The following is a 15,154-nucleotide window of genomic DNA, read 5'->3' as shown; positions in this document are numbered from 1 at the left end:
TTTTTGTCTTTCTGAAGTTCCTGAAATTTTTCTTTTGCTCATTTTCATGTTAAACTTATTCCTGGGTATTTCACAGTTTTTATTGGTATTGTAAATGGTGTTTTATTTATTAGTTATTGCTTTTGTTAATGAAGACCCCTGGTTTTTGTATATCAGTTGTGTACTGGGCCACCTTACTAAATGATCTTATTTGTAATGGTTTTTCACTTGGATTCTGTTATGTTTTCCAGGTATCATTCTCAAATAATGATAAATTTACCTTCTCATTTAATTTTTTTTTCTTGTCTGATTTTATTGTCTATCTTCACAATGTTAAATTACAGTGGTGCAAGAGGATATCTTAGGTTTTTCATGTCTTAATGGGGTCACTTCTAGTATTTTTTTCACTAAACATGGTGTTGGAGTTTTGGTTGACATAGAAATATCATGTTGGAGCACCTGAGTGGCTCAGTAGGTTAAGTGTCCTACTCTTGATCTCAGGTCTTGATCTCAGGATCTTGAGTTCAAATTCTGCATTGGGCTCCACACTGGGCATGAGGCCTAATTTAAAAAATAAATAAATAAATAAATTCTTAGTAGTGCTCTTGCTGGGTCATAGGGTAATTCTATTTTTAATTTTTTGAGGAACATCCACACTGTTTTCAGAGTGGCTGCAACAGTTTGCATTCCCACCAACAATGCAAGAGGGTTCCCCTTTCTCCATATCCTCGCCAACATCTGTTGTTTCCTGAGTAGTTAATTTTAGCTACTCTGACCGGTATGGGTGTGACCAGTGTGAGGTGATATCTCAATGTGGTTTTGGTTTGTATTTCCCTGATAATGAGTGATGTTGAGAGGAGTGCTGATTCATAGGGGGTACATGTACCCCAATGTTTATAGCAGTGTTATCAACAATGACAAATGACAAAAGTATGGAAAGAGCACAAATGTCCATCAACTGGTGAATGGATAAAGAAGATGTGGTGTATATATATATATATATAATCACACACACACACACACACACACACACTCAATTGAATTCTACTTGGCAATGAAAAACAAAGAAATCTTGCCATTTGCAACAATGTGGATGGAACTGAAGGGTATTATCCTAAGTGAAATAAGTCAGTCAGAGAAAGACAGATAGCATATGTTTTCAGTCATATGTGGAAGTTGAGAAACTTAACAGAAGACCTTGGGGAAAGGGAAAGAGAAAAAATAGTTACAGAGAGGGAGGCAAACCATAAGAGACAAATATAGAGAACAAACTGAGGGTTGACGGGGGTAGGGGATTGGGGGCGGGGAAAATGGGTGATGGACAATGAAAAGGGCACTTGTTGGGATGAGCACTGGGTGTTGTATGTAAGTGATGAATCATGGGAAACTACTCCTGAAGCCAAGAGCACACTGTATACACTGTATGTCAGCTAACTTGACAATAAATTATAAATTATGTATATAAAAAAAGAAATATCATATTAAGGAAGTATCCCTCTAATCTGACTTTATTGAGAGATATTTGCAAAGCAATAATGGATATTTTAAAAAATGGAAGGGTGAGGTGATGGGCTAAATGAGTGATGGGCATTAAGGAGGGCACTTGTGATGAGTGAGCACTGGGTGTTATATGTAAGTGATGAATCACTAAATTCTACTCCTGTAACCAATAATAATTAAAAAGAATGGATATTAAATTTTACTAAATGCCTCTTCAAAGTCTTTAGGGATGATCATGTGATTTTTTACTTTTGGTCTATGAAAATGCGAAATACATTCATAGATTTTCTAATATGGAACCATCTTTACATTCCTAAAAATAAATCTTACTTGGTTATGCTTTGATTTTTAAATGAGTTACTAGATTATGTTTTGCTATATTTTATTTAGTATTTTTTAATGGTTTTCCTAAGTGAGATTCATCTGCAATTGCATATTTTTTGTGCTTTGTTGGTATCAATATTTCATAACGAAAAACTGAAAATTTTACTTTTTTATGCCTTGAAATAGTTTACATAGCATAGGAATCACCTGCAACTTAAAGGTTTGGTTGAATTCCCCTCTGAATTTAGTTGATCTGCTGCTTTTTGTAAGAGTTGCTTTTTTAAGATTTTAAGTAATCTTTACACCCAACGTGGAGTTCAAATTCACAACCCCAAGACCAAGAGTTGCATGCTTTACTGACTGAGCCAGCTAGGCATCCCTAGACGTTGCTTTATTAAAAAAAAAAAAAACTTTTTAAGAAATTAATTTATTAGGGATGCCTGGGTGGCTCAGTCAGTTAAGCATCCAACTCTTGATTTCAGCTCAGGTCGTGATCTTGTGGTTTGTGGGTTCAAGTCCCACATCAGGCTCCATGCTGCCAGTGCAGAGCCTGCTTGGGATTCTCTCTCTCTCTGCCCCTCTCCCACTTGTTCTCTCTCTATCTCAAAATAAATAAATAAACTTAACAAAAAATAAATTAATTTATTTGGGGTGCCCGGGTGGCTCAGTCATTTAAGAATCCAACTCTTGATTTTGGCTTAGGTCATGATCTCAGGGTTTGTGAGATCGAGCCCCACATTGGGCTCTGTGATGAGTGTGGAGCCTGCTTGAGATTCTCTCTCTCTCCCTCTCTCTCTCTGCCCCTCCCCTGCTCATGCTCCACTTCTCTCTCTCAAAAAAAATAAACATTTAAAAAAAGAAATTTATTTATTTGAGCTCAATGGGGGTCACTTTTGAACAACATTTCCTATTTCTTTTCTAAGAATAGTCTTTTAAAATTTTATAGAGTTTCTCTTATCTAGGGTGAGTTTTAGTTATTCACATAATCCTAGAGAATGAAATATTTCCTTTAGGTCCCTAAATTTATTTGCATAGAGTTGAAAAATATTGTCTTATATTTCCTATTATTTGCTGTCAATCTGTGGTTATCTACCCATTTTCTTTTTTAAAAGTTTATTTATTTATTTTGAGAGGGAGAGAGAGAATCCCAAGCAGGCTCCCTGCTGTCAGCATAGAGCCCAGCACGGCACTTGATCCCACAAACTGTGAGATCATGACCTAAGCCAAAATCTAGAGTTGGATGTTTAACTGACTGAACCACTCAAATGCCCCGTACCCATTTTCTTTTCTTGTTTTGTGTATTTGTGATTTCTTCTCCTTTTTATTGATTATGACAGCTAACATATCTGTTTTATTCTTTTGAATAGCCTACTCCTGGACTTATTCTATTATTTTCTAGTTAACTGATTTCTGCTTTTATCTTTACTTTTTCCTTTTTTCCCCCTGATTTTCCTAGGTTTATTTTTGGTTTGTTTTCTAACCTTTTGAGTTGGATACTTTATTCCTTTATTTTCATGTTTATTAACACAAGTATTTTCTCTCAGCACTGCTTAAACCCTACTTACAGGAGTTTGAATACCTAGTGCTTTCACCATCGTTATATATATATTTTTCTAGAAAGAGAGAGAACATGCAAGTAGAGGAGAAGGGAAGAGGGAGAGAGAGAATCTTAAGTAGGCTCCACACTCATTGCAGAATCTGACTTGGGGCTCAATCCCACAACCCTGGGATCATGACCTGAACTGAATCAAGAGTCAGGCGCTCAACCAACTGAGCCACCCAGGTGCCCCTTTTGTTATTTTACAGATAACCTTCAATTTTAGTTTAACTATATTCTTTGAATCAAGAGTTATTTAAGGCAGCATATAAAGTTTTCCAGATGACAAGAGTGGTTATTAATTTTTTTTAAAAAATTTATGTTTATTTATTTCTGAGACAGAGAGAGACAGAGCATGATTGGGGGAGGGGCAGAGAGAGAGGGAGACACAGAATCGGAAGCAGGCTCCAGGCTCTGAGCTGTCAGCACAGAGCCTCACGCGGGGCTCAAACTCACAAACTGCAAGATCATGACCTGAGCCGAAGTCGGTCGCTCAACAAACTGAGCCACCCAGGCGCCCCAAATTACTTTTAAAATTAATTTTCACTGGGGCCCCTGGGTGGCTCAGTTAGTTAAGCGTCTGACTCTTGATTTTGGCTCAGGTCATGATCTCATGGCTTCATGAGATCAAGCCCCATGTCAGGCTCTGTTCACTGACCATGTGGAACCTGCTTGGGATTCTCCCTCTCTCCCTCTCTCTCTGCCCGTCCTCCACTCATATGTGCTCTCTCTCTCTCTCTCAAAATAAATAATAAATATATAAAATTAATTTTTACTTTTTGGAATATAAGATTGTCTCTGTGGTCTTAAATAGGTTAATACCAATTCAAATGTATGTGTGTGTGAAGGGATTTTCCCAACCATCACCAACAAACAACTCTTGGGACAATCAGCTGGGTGTCCCACAATTCAATTCACTCCTGACACTATGTAACCAGAGAGAGCATCAGATTTCACAGGTTAAAGGTGTGGTCCTATAAGACTGCCCCTCACCCCCAGTTTAGACTACAGTTGCAAGCCCAGGTTCTTACCTGTATGCTACAGATTGCAAGTTCCCATGACTTCCTCCTTGCACTTTAGACGCCAGTCATAAAGGTCCAGATTGTTACCTGTTCTGAACAAATGACTATAAATCAGAAGTTCTCAAGTTCCCTTCCTCAGGATTGATTAATTTGCTAGAGTGGCTCATAGGACTTAGAGAAACATTTTACTTATGAGATTACTGGTTTTTGTAAAAGGATAAGCCATCAGCTAGACCCCAAGACCTGACCTTTACTGCCCACCTGCTTGTACTTACTAACCTGTGTCTCACATTTTCTTTAAGCTCTTCTTTCTGGCTTACCTCTTAACTCAGGCAAATGAAACCCAAAAACACCCTTCAGGTGATGGAGACTGCCCTGACAAGACCTCCCACTGGCCCAGACCACCAAACCAACCAGAATTTTTGTTAAATCCTCCACTTGTACCTACACAGATGTGATGAGGGAAACAAAGGCAAGAAAGATGTAGTTTAAATTCCCTTACAGCCTGGAGCCCATTATAGATGTCAGACACCTGCAGCGTGTGCAGTCCCCAAGACGTTTATGGCAGCCTTAATGCCCTAATGTTTACACTCCCTTAAGAAACTAAAAGCAACCTTATCTTGACAATAGCTAAATATTTAGGGTCCTGTGAGACCCTGCTTACAGTATCCAGAAATTTTGTAAAAACTAACATTATCTCTACCCTCCCTAACATAAAAATATATAATCAGTCACTCCTCACAACCCCAGTACATCTCTTTCTGCCCACAGGTCCTGTCCCTGTGCTTTAATAAAATCACCTTTTTGCACCAAACGACATCTCAAGAATTCTTTCTTAGCTGTTTGCTCTTGAACCGCACTTCAAATTTTATCATATGGTGCCCAATGTGGGGTTTTGAGTCTTTTCATCTGGACTCTGAGACTTGGTGCAAACTTGGTGAGTACTTTCTCTTTTCTTCCTTTACTTTCATTTCAGGGGCTTTTCGAGGAGTATGGTCTTATTGGAACACTTTCACGTCGATTGGTCAGGCTGTAATCCTCTGGCCACTGGGGCTACTCTATGGGGAGGAGAAAGCCTGCCTGTTGCCTGTAAGGTAGTACCCTGTCCAGAAGGGTAATAAGACCCAGAAACTTGATGCCTTCTCTTTATTCCTGTCCTTATAGATAGTTGTCTGTCTTGGGCACGGGACAGCCACCTAAGTGACTAGCATGGCAGCCAATTTTAAGACTCCTGTGTAAGGTTTCCCCTTCATTGGTCTAATGTGATCCCCTCCACGTCTCTGGTCTAGCCGCTTCTGGCCGGGAAACTTCCACTGGGAGCTGGCCAAAATCAGTACCCAACCGAGTTAAAACCCAACCCCAGACCATTTCCTAGGGAAGTTGGCTGTAAAGACTCTATGTGTAGGAATGTCACTTAGATCATAATGGATTTGTATCTTTACTGTTTTCTGTCAATGCCCTCTACTAACTACTTAAAATAAAGAATTGGGTAATTCCCCCTTATAAAACTTTTCTAGTGTTTTCCATGGGTTAAAAATGGCACAGTTTTCAGGGAAACTAAGGTATGACCTTCACAGCATGCTCTTCAAGACAAGGTAAACTAAGGCACGTCCTTTTACAGCACAGCCTTTTATGGCACAGCTTTCAAGGTATGGCACAGGCACGGTATTTTGGTCCATATGCCAGGCATCCATTTGTAGTCTAGGATGCAATTGGAAGTGAAGGGATGCTAGCATCCCTTTTCCAGGGCCCTTAGCTGCTGGCTGGTGATCATAGTGATTTTTGTTTGAGGGACACATCTGTTCACTTTGACACCAGGAACCTCTGACATATCCTGAGTGGCATGCCACCTGGGAGTCAGAGGGAATTTTTTTGGTAATGGACCTTCTCTACTTTTCTGGCAACATGGGAACTTACTTAGTCTCCAAGGACTCTCCCTTGAGATGACTTTTAACCCACTGGAATCAATTCAGATTGTAAGATCTAAGAAAGAAAAAAAAAACCTGATCTTTTAAAAAAGATATTTATTTATTTATTTATTTATTTATTTTGAGAGAGAGAGAGAGAGACAGTGAGAGTGGGGGAGGGGCAGAGATAGAAGTAGAGAGAGAATCCCAAGCAGGCTTAGCACTGTGAGCACGGAGCCTGACATAGGGCTCAAATCCACGGAACTGGGAGATTATGACCTGAGCCAAAACCAAGAGTCAGACACTTAACCGACTGAGCCACCCAGGCGCCCCTGATCTTCTTTTGTAATACTGCCTGGCCTCAATACTCCTTAAGAGATGAGGAAAAATGGCCCATTAATGGAACATTAAATTTTAATACAATCGGTTACATCTTTTCTGCAAAAACCAGGGCAGATGGACTGAGGTAGCCTATGTCCAGGCTTTCATGGCCCTAAATCAGAATCTGGAACTAAGGGTCTCTTGTAGAATGTGTTTAGCCCCTAGCCAGGCTGATAAACTCCCTCCTGATATATTGGATGATTGTCTAAACAGGCCTCCTCTGAATAAACCCAGGTTGCTTGAGAAAACAAAGGCCATCCTTAATGAAGGGGACTCTGATTCTGTCTCTCACTGTTCCTTCTTCCTAATAGACTCAATTTACTCTAACTATATGTGGGAGCTTCTCCCTCATTCATTTCCTGGATTAATAACTATGATAATTGGAGCCAATTATCTCTGGTTAGTCTACCTCTGGATGGAGACGTTAAGGAACATTCCCAAGCAGCTGCCAAAACTCCTTTTGTTTCAGGGAAGTTCCCTGTCTTCTCTGGCCCAACCTGGAATGCCCATTTCTACTTGTTGGTGGAAGAAAAAATCTACATCTGCTCATCTGTCTGAGCTGACAGGCTTTAGGATTGGGAGACCTCTTTTTCTGTCCTCTGGACTTTTATCCACTTCCAACCTTCCTGGCTGTATCATAGCTCTTCTGCTTTCCTCTCCTCATCATCCTATTTCTGCACCATCTTGGGTGCAGTCTGCATCTCCCCTGCCTCTGGCACCATCAGCTCCTCCCCTCCTTGCTGTCAAGGAGTGAAGAGTATCCCCTTGGGCTTACACTGCCTACTTCAGATTTCCCCACCAATGTCCCAGGAAAAATTGACAATGGTGAACAAATTGTTTGATGTTTAAGTGGACACAGGTGGAATGTATTTGGTATTTAAAGTAATTTAAGTTTGTTGGTTTAATTAAGATTGACATGTCTTTAGAGTTAACAGCATTAAATATGAAACTTTTTCTACCTAGATTTACTGAAGGTTTAAATAAGCTCCTATTATCTCTTTTGCAATTTGTCAACAAAAAGATGACTTAAGATGATGGTTAATTTTGTCTGTCTCAAAGATTTCATGGGTAATTGTTAAGATATCTTTCAAAGTCTTTGGTAACCTGAAATTTTAAAGTTTTGCTTGGATAATAAATTGGATTGAATTCATTGGATATCTAGGCCTTTTCCAATAGGAAAGAATGCTGAAACATTGATTACTGAACATAGGTTTGTGTTTTTGGCTTCTTACTGAAGAGCAGCTGAGGATACTTGGCTTTGTTGGTAAATATGTCTTGTGCTTTATTAAAAGATTATACTATAAAAAGGCATGTTTTGAAAAAATACAACATGTATTTATAAATTTCAAGTCTAAAGAATTCTGATACAACAGACAGTTTACAATTAATAAACTGGAGACTAAGGTTTCTAAAAGCTAAAATTCTGCTAAATATAATTAAGACTGATGGAAATAAGGAAAGCAACTCTGTACATAGAAAAGTGGGAGACATGTAGGAAAGATCTAAGAAATGGGAATACATTTTTTTGAAGGTAACAGGAAGTAATTTTGTCCTAAATGAGACTGGTTGTTTGGAGAAAAATGACTTAGGTCAAAATCTGAACGCAAAAAAGTTGTAGAAGGTTTGTAAAGGGAAATCTTTGGGAAGGAACTTTATATGTGGTCAAAACTAGGTTGAAGTGAATGGATTTTAAAAGTACACTGGTGGCCTCCAAGGGAAGATGGCGGCGTAGGAGGACGCTGGGCTAACCGCGCATCCTGCTGATCACTTAGATTCCACCTACACCTGCCTAACTAACCCAGAAAACCACCAGAAAACTAGCAGAACGGAGTCTCCAGAGCCAAGCCCAGATGAGAGGCCCACGGAAGAGGGCCAGAAAGGATTGGCACGAGATCTACAATGTGCTGAACAGAAAAAATATGCAGCCGAGAATCCTTTATCCAGCAAGCCTGTCATTTAGAATAGAAGGAGAGATAAAGGTCTTCCCAAACAAACAAAAACTGAAGGAATTTGTCACCACTAAACCAGCCCTACAAGAGATCCTAAGGGGGACCCTGTGAGACAAAGTACCAGAGACATCACTACAAGCATAAAACATACAGACATCACAATGACTCTAAACCCGTATCTTTCTATAATAACACTGAATGTAAATGGATTAAATGCGCCAACCAAAACACATAGGGTATTAGAATGGATAAAAAAACAAGACCCATCTATTTGCTGTCTACAAGAGACTCATTTTAGACCTGAGGACACCTTCAGATTGAAAGTGAGGGGATGGAGAACTATTTATCACGCTACTGGAAGTCAAAAGAGAGCTGGAGTAGCCACACTTATATCAGACAAACTAGACTTTAAATTAAAGGCTGTAACAAGAGATTACATTGCATTATATAATAATTACAGGGTCTATCCATCAGGAAGAGCTAACAATTATAAATGTCTATGCGCCGAATACAGGAGTCCCCAAATATATAAAACAATTACTCATAAACATAAGCAACCTTATTGATAAGAATGTGGTAATTGCAGGGGACATTAACACTCCACTTACAGAAATGCATAGATCATCTAGACACACGGTCAATAAAGAAACAAGGGCCCTGAATGACACATTGGATCAGATGGACTTGACAGATATATTTAGAACTCTGCATCCCAAAGCAACAGAATATACTTTCTTCTCGAGTGCACATGGAACATTCTCCAAGATAGATCATATACTGGGTCACAAAACAGCCCTTCATAAGTATACAAGAATTGAAATTATACCATGCATACTTTCAGACCACAATGCTATGAAGCTTGAAATCAACCACAGGAAAAAGTCTGGAAAACCTCCAAAAGCATGGAGGTTAAAGAACACCCTACTGAAGAATGAGTGGGTCAACCAGGCAATTAGAGAAGAAATTAAAAAATATATGGAAACAAACGGAAATGAAAATACAACAATCCAAATGCTTTGGGACGCAGCGAAGGCAGTCCTGAGAGGAAAATACATTGCAATCCAGGCCTCTCTCAAGAAACGAGAAAAATCCCAAATACAAAATCTAACAGCACACCTAAAGGAACTAGAAGCAGAACAGCAAAGGCAGCCTAAACCCAGCAGAAGAAGAGAAATAATAAAGATCAGAGCAGAAATAAACAATATAGTATCTAAAAAAACTGTAGAGCAGATCAACGAAACCAAGAGATGGTTTTTTGAAAAAATAAACAAAATTGACAAACCTCTAGCCAGGCTTCTCAAAAAGAAAAGGGAGATGACCCAAATAGATAAAATCATGAATGAAAATGGAATTATTACAACCAATCCCTCAGAGATAGAAACAATTATCAGGGAATACTATGAAAAATTATATGCCAATAAATTGGACAACCTGGAAGAAATGGACAAATTCCTAAACACCCACACTCTTCCAAAACTCAGTCAGGAGGAAATAGAAAGCTTGAACAGACCCACAACTGAAGAAATTGAATCGGTTATCAAAAATCTCCCAACAAATAAGAGTCCAGGACCAGATGGCTTCCCAGGGGAGTTCTACCAGACGTTTAAAGCAGAGATAACACCTATCCTTCTCAAGCTATTTCAAGAAATAGAAAGGGAAGGAAAACTTCCAGACTCATTCTATGAAGCCAGTATTACTTTGATTCCTAAACCAGACAGAGACCCAGTAAAAAAAGAGAACTACAGGCCAATATCCCTGATGAATATGGATGCCAAAATTCTCAATAAGATACTAGCAAATCGAATTCAACAGCATATAAAAAGAATTATTCACCATGATCAAGTGGGATTCATTCCTGGGATGCAGGGCTGGTTCAACATTCGCAAATCAATCAACGTGATACATCACATTAATAAAAGAAAAGATAAGAACCATATGATCCTGTCAATCGATGCAGAAAAGGTCTTTGACAAAATCCAGCACCCTTTCTTAATAAAAACCCTTGAGAAAGTCGGGATAGAAGGAACATACTTAAACATCATAAAAGCCATTTATGAAAAGCCCACAGCTAACATCACCCTCAATGGGGAAAAACTGAGAGTTTTATCCCTGAGATCAGGAACACGACAGGGATGCCCACTCTCACCGCTGTTGTTTAACATAGTGTTGGAAGTTCTAGCATCAGAAATCAGACAACAAAAGGGAATCAAAGGCATCAAAATTGGCAAAGATGAAGTCAAGCTTTAACTTTTTGCAGATGACATGATATTATACATGGAAAATCCGATAGACTCCACCAAAAGTCTGCTAGAACTGATACATGAATTCAGCAAAGTTGCAGGATACAAAATCAATGTACAGAAATCAGTTGCATTCTTATACACTAACAATGAAGCAACAGAAAGACAAATAAAGAAACTGATCCCATTCACAATTGCACCAAGAAGCATAAAATACCTAGGAATAAATCTAACCAAAGATGTAAAGGATCTGTATGCTGAAAACTATAGAAAGCTTATGAAGGTAATTGAAGAAGATATAAAGAAATGGAAAGACATTCCCTGATCATGGATTGGAAGAATAAATATTGTCAAAATGTCAATACTACCCAAAGCTATCTACACATTCAACGCAATCCTGATCAAAATTGCACCAGCATTCTTCTCGAAACTAGAACAAGCAATTCTAAAATTCATATGGAACCACAAAAGGCCCCGAATAGCCAAAGGAATTTTGAAGAAGAAGACCAAAGCAGGAGGCATCACAATCCCAGACTTTAGCCTCTACTACAAAGCTGTAATCATCAAGACAGCATGGTATTGGCACAAAAACAGACACATAGACCAGTGGACTAGAATAGAAACCCCAGAACTAGACCCACAAACGTATGGCCAACTCATCTTTGACAAAGCAGGAAAGAACATCCAATGGAAAAAAGACAGTCTCTTTAACAAATGGTGCTGGGAGAACTGGACAGCAACATGCAGAAGGTTGAAACTAGACCACTTTCTCACACCATTCACAAAAATAAACTCAAAATGGATAAAGGACCTGAATGTGAGACAGGAAACCATCAAAACCCTAGAGGAGAAAGCAGGAAAAGACCTCTCTGACCTCAGCCGTAGCAATCTCTTACTCGACACATCCCCAAAGGCAAGGGAATTAAAAGCAAAAATGAATTACTGGGACCTTATGAAGATAAAAAGCTTCTGCACAGCAAAGGAAACAACCAGCAAAACTAAAAGGCAACCAACGGAATGGGAAAAGATATTTGCAAATGACATATCGGACAAAGGGCTAGTATCCAAAATCTATAAAGAGCTCACCAAACTCCACACCCGAAAAACAAATAACCCAGTGAAGAAATGGGCAGAAAACATGAATAGACACTTTTCTAAAGAAGACATCCGGATGGCCAACAGGCACATGAAAAGATGCTCAACGTCGCTCCTTATCAGGGAAATACAAATCAAAACCACACTCAGATATCACCTCATGCCAGAGTGGCCAAAATGAACAAATCAGGAGACTATAGATGCTGGAGAGGATGTGGAGAAACGGGAACCCTCTTGCACTGTTGGTGGGAATGCAAACTGGTGCAGCCACTCTGGAAAACAGTGTGGAGGTTCCTCAGAAAATTAAAAATAGACCTACCCGACCTACCCTATGACCCAGCAATAGCACTGCTAGGAATTTACCCAAGGGATACAGAAGTACTGATGCATAGGGGCACTTGTACCCCAATGTTTATGGCAGCACTCTCAACAATAGCCAAATTATGGAAAGAGCCTAAATGTCCATCAACTGATGAATGGATAAAGAAATTGTGGTTTGTATACACAATGGAGTACTACGTGGCAATGAGAAAGAATGAAATATGTCCCTTTGTAGCAACGTGGATGGAACTGGAGAGTGTGATGCTAAGTGAAATAAGCCATACAGAGAAAGACAGATACCATATGGTTTCACTCTTATGTGGATCCTGAGAAGCTTAACAGGAACCCATGGGGGAGGGGAAGGAAAAAAAAAAGAGGTTAGAGTGGGAGAGAGCCAAAGCATAAGAGACTGTTAAAAACTGAGAACAAACTGAGGGTTGATGGGGGGTGGGAGGGAGGGGAGGGTGGGTGATGGGTATTGAGGAGGGCACCTTTTGGGATGAGCACTGGGTGTTGTATGGAAACCAATTTGACAATAAATTTCATATATTGAAAAAAAAAGTACACTGGTATAAGACTAAAAGCCTGCTTTTCTCTCTGTTAAAAGACAAAGTTTTCTTAGATTGTTAGTTTGCTTATGATAAGAAAATATAAACAAAGTTGTTTTTCTTTTGTCTGCCCAGAAAATCAAGGTTTTTATGTTTTGTCTTTATCGAGTCTTTGGTTACTTAAGAAAACTAAAACTTCTCAATGTTAAAAGAGCTAAGTTTTGCTAACAACTATATAACCCCACATATTTTCTTTTAGAATCTTTTATTGCCACCTTGGTTAAATAAAAAATTAAGATTTGTAATGATCTATAATCCTATCTAAGTATGTGCTTTATAACTTTCTAAGGTTTTAACAAACCTCCCAGGATTTAAATTGTAAATAAAATCTTTTTGATCAACTGGGCCTTTTTATTTGGTATGTTACTTGGAAAGCCCTGCCAAACAAATAATGGTAAACCTTAGGTTGTATTCCTTGGGTAAATGATACAGATACCTCAAGACAAGGGAAGGCAACCTGGCTATGTGTGCTTGTGTGACATTCCTCACGACTGTAACGTAGACTGCCCATTCAGACAGTATGTTACCACATATGGGAGACAAAGGGGCAAAAATTGTACAAAAGACAACCCCCTGCTGTGCTCAGGGCTCAGTCTTTTGGGCTTTAGCCCACTGAGCCCATGCTGGTACAAATAAAGCTGCTTCCCAAAAAGAAAAGTTTCAGTGTCCTGACTCTCTGTGTATGACTCACCATTACATTTTGTTGGGGCTTCCCTAGGAGGTGGAGATGGTGCTTCACCACCTTTGTCACTGGGGTACGAACCTTGGGGCACTGGGAGAGGCAACCTCACCACTTGATCCATATGAGACTAGCTCCTCCTGGTGTGCTGGGGAGAGGGCCTCCAATGCACAAAGGAACCTGGCGAGGCCCAGGAGCCAGTTCAGGGAGTGCTGCCCATCAGACTGATAAGAACATGGGTTTGTTTTGGTAGACCTGCCCCTAAGAGGCAGAAGGGGATCTTGATCACCTCCAAGAGTTGCCCAAGTAGTTCCATAAGAAATGAAACTGCAACTCCAAGGTGCTGGGCACTGGGCAGAGGGTTGGAGTCCCTGTGTGACTGTGTGTGAATGAGACAGACAGCAAAAAGGTTCATAGCTAACCAGTGGGCCAAATAAAGTGTTGAGTCCTGATCTGAGGTTCTGTGGCAACCTCATATAGCTTAGGGCAACATCAGACTTCCTCAGCAGTCTGATCTGGGTCAGGGCTTGATACTAAACCTGCCAAAGCTGAGGGGCATCTGAAATATCACCCAAGAGCGGCTGGAAATGGATAAAGCTAGTGTGTGTCCTCTCCAAACTAGTCCTCCTCCTTCCTCTTTTTTCCCCTCATGTGCATGAAAGTTGTCCATTAGGGAGAGGAAATAGGTGGGAAGCAAAGTAAACCAACTTCCCCAGAATGTATGTTGAGGAATTTCAAAAAGGAATATTCAGGAGATTATGGTGTGAAATTAACTCCCAGAAAGTTCCAGACATTCTGTGAAATTGATTGGACATTGTTTGTGGTTGGCTGGCCCTCTGAGGGATCACTTGTTAAGGAACTAGTTGGATGAGTGTTCAGGGTTGTTGTAGGAGATCCAGGCCACCCAACCAATTTCCTTACATTGACTGTTGGCAAGACCTGGTCCTATCCTGGTCGCCTTGGCTAAAAGTCTGTATTGAAGAGAACTGTAAAGTTATAATGGTTTGTGTCATGGCTTCCTCCAAATGCTGGCCAAAAATTGAAGAAAAAAAAAACAACCCATACTGTCAGGAGAGTCTGAAGGGACCCTATTATCATATACCCCATTGTACCCCTCACTGCCATCTGTGCCTCCAGACACCCTGGCTGCTAAAACCACACCGGAGCCTGCCCCTAGTTCCAAGGCCTCACCACCTCTAGCACCACCAGCCTCTCCAGATGTGACCAGCTCACCCAACAACTGGTCTTAACCCCATACACCCCTTCCAGAAGGCGACTGACTAGAAGGTCAAGTCAGCAGAGGCAGTCCCTCCCTGTAGCAACACCAGGGAGCCCTACAGATGCCAATGAGGGAAACGAGGGGACCCATCTATTATGATCAGGAAGGCCAGATCCAAGGAGGCCAGTGTGTTTTTGTGTACCAACACTTTACCACTACAGACCTCCTAAATTGGAAGCACCATACTCCCTCCTATATGGAGAAGCCCCAGGCTATGATTGAGCTAATGTGGTCCATAATCCAAACCCATAAACCTACAAGGAGACTGCTGCC

Source organism: Lynx rufus, unplaced genomic scaffold (assembly GCF_022079265.1).
Source record: "Lynx rufus isolate CCGP_SWC_20201006 ecotype Redwood Valley unplaced genomic scaffold, mLynRuf1.p SCAF_52, whole genome shotgun sequence".
Lineage (NCBI taxonomy): Eukaryota > Metazoa > Chordata > Mammalia > Carnivora > Felidae > Lynx > Lynx rufus.
This window is presented reverse-complemented; position numbering follows the sequence as displayed.